This window comes from Aedes aegypti, chromosome 3, assembly GCF_002204515.2.
Source record: "Aedes aegypti strain LVP_AGWG chromosome 3, AaegL5.0 Primary Assembly, whole genome shotgun sequence".
NCBI lineage: Eukaryota > Metazoa > Arthropoda > Insecta > Diptera > Culicidae > Aedes > Aedes aegypti.
In genome coordinates this window covers 400,872,376-400,877,208 of record NC_035109.1, presented here as the reverse complement: position 1 = coordinate 400,877,208, position 4,833 = coordinate 400,872,376, and the positions used below count along the sequence as shown (strand labels likewise).

General features: G+C 37.8%; 2 long non-coding RNA genes across 2 annotated transcripts; one reads left to right on the top strand and one right to left on the bottom strand.

Annotated features, from left to right (window-relative positions):
- The first annotated feature begins 463 nt into the window (after window positions 1-463).
- Window positions 464-1,408, top strand: LOC110679698. The gene is made up of 2 exons (XR_002502713.1): window positions 464-1,057; window positions 1,226-1,408. It is a non-coding gene; the product is annotated as an uncharacterized LOC110679698 (long non-coding RNA).
- Window positions 1,024-1,296, bottom strand: LOC110679699. The gene is made up of 2 exons (XR_002502714.1): window positions 1,206-1,296; window positions 1,024-1,112 (listed from the first exon to the last, which is right to left on the bottom strand). It is a non-coding gene; the product is annotated as an uncharacterized LOC110679699 (long non-coding RNA).
- Window positions 1,409-4,833: the final 3,425 nt, after the last annotated feature.

Below are 4,833 nucleotides of genomic sequence, written 5' to 3'. Positions count from 1 at the left end.
CAAATTATGTCACGCTAAATTTCGACTTTTTCGACTCCCTCCCACCCCGCCTTTGTCACGTTTTTTGTATGAGTCCTTCGAAAATTTTGTAAGGCTTGTCACGTTTGGCTTGACCTCCCCCCTAGAGCGTGACGTAATTTGTACATGACCCTTTATCAGACTCGTGTGCTTCCCGGGAAAGCTGTACTCGTGTGGATTAAACATATGGTGTTTGTTTCAAGGAGTATTCAAATACTATGGATATTTAAGAAAACAAGCTGCATTGTAATGTTCAACGCACTTAAAATCATCAAATTGTTTCTTTATCTATTTTGGCACTACAAACATTTTCCGTTATAGTCCTTGGAACACCAAGCTATAAAATAGGATTTTTCTTTCATAAGAAAGATAGAAGAAATCTTTTTTTAAAGGTAGAATCATTATTCCAATTAAATTTGCCAAACAGTAGCTTGCATGTTACCCTCCCCAAGTTAAGGTAAAGCCAAATCTCCTCACACTTTTTCAAACACCCACATCCCACCATCCGACAGACTTGCTCAGGCCCTACCACCTTGCACTCCCAAAACCAAAATAAAAAAAAAAGCTTCGGACCCTCCTTCACTTCCACAGCTTGCTTATTCATTCGCTCTCTCTCGCAGCACAGCCCGCAATATCCATCGCTAGCGCTCTTGGACCAGGAGTTTTCATGAACCCTCGCCGCAAGCTTTCGAACCTTTGTATGTTTTAGTTCGCGCCCGAGTGTCGGTCGACCCACGTCACTTTTTCCCCCTGTTTTTCGGAGACCCTCTCCGCCGTCTCCACCCACTTCCCTTGTTGGGGTGCTGGGGACCGGGAGTCCTCCGGAAGGCCCACAGGGGGAAAAAATGGGCGATCGGTTCACAAAGGCGCTGCGGCTGAAATTTACACAGCGGAGAAACACATTATTATAGCAGCAGCCAAAGCTTGTTACTGAAATGAAAGAATTCTAAAAAACAGTTTTTTGAATGCCCTCAAGTCACAAAAGAGAATTTGATTTCCTCGTGAGGGATGATTATCGGACCGTTCTTGTCTGGACTGGGTTCGCCGTTTTTGGCACTGTATCTAACTTTGCCAGCGTCGAATCCAGCGCCGGCCTGAACAACCATAAACAGCAAAAAAGATCGTGAAAGAAAAAAAAAAAACATATTATAAATTACTATAATTAAGCTATTGTTCGACGAATTTACGTTGATTTTTTTTCTGTTAGCTTCGTTGCGTTGCATGTTTGGTGTGTGGTGTTTCGCTTGATTCGTCTTGATGATTCCCCTTCGACCCGACGGGCTGGATCAACATGCTGCTGGTTTTGCTGGTGTTCGATTATTATGGAATATATCTGCGGCCTACTACTGCTGGATGGATGAAGTGAAGTGGAACAAAATCGCAGGAACCACAGAAAAAAAACGTTGAAATTCAAGTGCATTGTGATGGTTGTGTGGAACTTTGGAACAGCTGGAATAGTGCATCTATCAATGGACTGTGTTTGTGGTTTCCGGAACGATTGTGAGGGAGGGTTATTGTTGCAGAAGAAAGTCCCGGAAATGCTGGTTTCAAAGTGCTACCAATTGGATACATGTGGAAATTTCAGAACAGTGCAGGAAAAGACAAACTATACCGAACATTGGATAATCATGGACAAACAACACCTGCTTCAAAGTTACAGTCATCACCATCATATTGGATAATATTTTTGAGCTCCATTCATTCTCTGCTAGCTTTCGTGTGACGCCCACTTTCCGGGGTGGAGCCGAGCCATGTGGAGCTAGATGGAAAAATCAATATGAGAAACCCAGAAGTGTCTACCTTCCTGGTTGTAGTTTCATGGTGTTCAAAGTTAAAAACTGACTGAAAAGCTTTTTGAACATAATTTTGTTATGCACATAACTTTTCAGTAATTCTTAACTCTTTATCAAAAATACATTATTTGAGTATTGCGCAAATACTGAGATATGATGACATATTGCCACAAAACATGAACAATTTTAAGCCTGTCATGTATTTATAACAATATGTTAACATAATTACATCCAATCAAATTTAATATTTTGCTAATATGCACTCATGATTCAAAGATTAAATCCATACCCACAAAACATACCGTCAAGTTTTTCACAAGACCGTCATATAACTGATCATGACGGAAAATTGACAGCCCGAAAATACTCTTGAACACTTGTAAAATTGGCCAAATAATGACATTAACGCTCTGCACCAATTGTAACAAGTTATCAAAAAAAACTCTTTTATATTAGAAATCCACATCGATTCTGGTCATTGGTCATCATTTGGGACCTCGGCAAGCATCATTGGATAAATATACGACTCATGCCTTCCTAAGCCGAGTAGTTAGAGTACGCGGATACAAATCAAAGCCATACTGAAGTTGTTTGGGTTCGATTCCTGGTCGGTCTAGGATCTTCTCGTAAAAAAAATCCTAGGCATAGAGTATCATCGTATTTGTCACACGATATACGAATGCAAAAATGATAAAAAAGCTCTCAGTTAATAACTATGGAAGTGCTCATAAGGACACTAAGCTGAGAAGCGGGCTCTGTCTCAGTGAGGATGTAATGACAAAAAGTAGAAAGTAGAAGACGACTAATGCTGAAAAAAATGTAATTTTGCAATTTGTTGCATAACTAACTATTTTGCAATTATTCATATTAACATGCAGTTTTTCTTCGCGACAATATGAAAAACGTCCTACTTCCGTGAACAATATTAGGGTAGAAGCACCAGTTTTGGCCATACGCCAGTCGTTGCCATAATGAATTATACACCGTTAAACATAGTCAATCAGCATGGAACCTTTTGTGTTCAGTAGATCACATTCACATGATAGAGATACCGTAAAATGGGGTGAAGTTGATCAATTTTGAGCGATTCAGTTGTGTAATTCCTAGTAGAATGCATGCATTATTATCCATATATTTTTAAAACATGTACTGGTTGGATATCTATCCAATCATACAAACAAAATTTCGACGAAATGTTCATTTAACTACAAAAATATATTTTAAAAATCAAAAAGTGGAGTTTTTGATTCCGGGGTGAAGTTGATCAATTATTGCGATAAGTTTCTTAAAATAAAGATTTTTGAAATTGTTTATCGGCATATCGGTCTATTTTGCTCGAAGTAAGAGGGAGCATGGAGAAGAAAGCAATGAATACTGGATGGATAGGTACCGTAAGGGAACGGCGAGAGAAATTGGATTAGATGTTGAAGAGGGCATACCATATGAAACAGTATTACTTGAAACGTCACTTCCTTGTGGCTAATGTCCCCTATGGGAACGGCTTGGGTGTGTTTTGAGAATGACACTACCAAGACGGCTGTCTGTCTTGTCACACCATATTAAACGCCTAAATGTATGCAATTTTCTTTGAAATTAGCAACTCGCGCGCAAAAAAATACATTTTTTACTAAGAAAATGATTGTTTATTCACAATGCAAACTCAAAACTAAATTCACAGAACATATCTGGAATGTATGAAACAGTTTATTTAAATGGTGTCTTTATGTTGCCTTGTCAATAGTCGATTGTTTGGAGAAGAACCCTTCAACAGTTCATCAAACATTTCATAAAAAATCTGTTTTTCCATGGTATAATTATCTTGAATGTCAAACCGAACATAGGAACATCAAGAGCAGCCATCAGGTAATACGACGTCAAAGAAATTGTGCTAATTGAATTCGAATCATAGCTCTCTCGACAATTTATACATGTGGGTACGTGAATGATCAACTTTTCCCCACTGATCAACTACACCCCGAATTACGGTACATTCATTTACTCGTCCGAGTTGATTCAAAACATAAGATAAACAATCCATTTTCCTTATAATTTTAACTCCCATACACCTAATTTGGCCAGGGTACTCCTAATTCGACCACTCTCGTAAGAAATCAATGTGATTGGCCAATTTAGGAACCGAAACTAAATCTATGGCCAAAACTGGTTCTGATGGCCTATATAGACCAACGAGATTTTCAAAGCGAAAAACTGGTTTAAGCTCAGTTCCGATATTTTACATGCATAATATGGATTGAAAGCTTTTATTTGGCATATTTATAGTAAAATAGGGCTTTCCATATAATTTTTATTGACATTTTCTCTTAGGCTGGACAAAACCGGTGATTTTACCCTATACATTTTCGTAAGAGACAATACGCAATTGTTTAATGAATGTTCGAATCCTCTGAGCAGAATCTCAAATAGAGAAACTTAAAAGTAGATGGAGTACCGTGTACCTTTTAATTCCGCTCCTAAATGCTTATCTTTGACAGATACGCGTATTTCGACTACCACTTGCAGTCTTCTACAGTGTCAGTTACTCGTATCCACTGGTATCCACTGGTCTCCAATACGCAATTGATTTGAATGACGTAATGACTCATTACGTACCTCTTTTATGTTTGTAATGAGTCATTTCACCACAATTTTCATAAATGTCAAAATATTGTCGACGCATCTCGATATGATTGCTGATATCATCCACTTGCCTTTTAATGAAATTGCAAGAAAAATTGTACCGTAAAACGGGGTAACTTTGATAGTTTTTTCGAAGAAAACTTGAATATTTATGCATGCTGTTTCAAAGAATTTTAATTTATATTTTTAAAACAAGTACTGGTATCCAAACTATCGATTGCAGTTGATAGATTTCCTAAAGATTTATTCTTATTGGATATATAATTTTTCATATAATCGAAAGTCGGTTTTCTGTTTTGGGGTAACTTTGATAATGGAGCATCAGTCTAACAAAATTGAATGAATTACAGAACATTTGTAGGGCGTTGCATACCTTTAGGCGTTT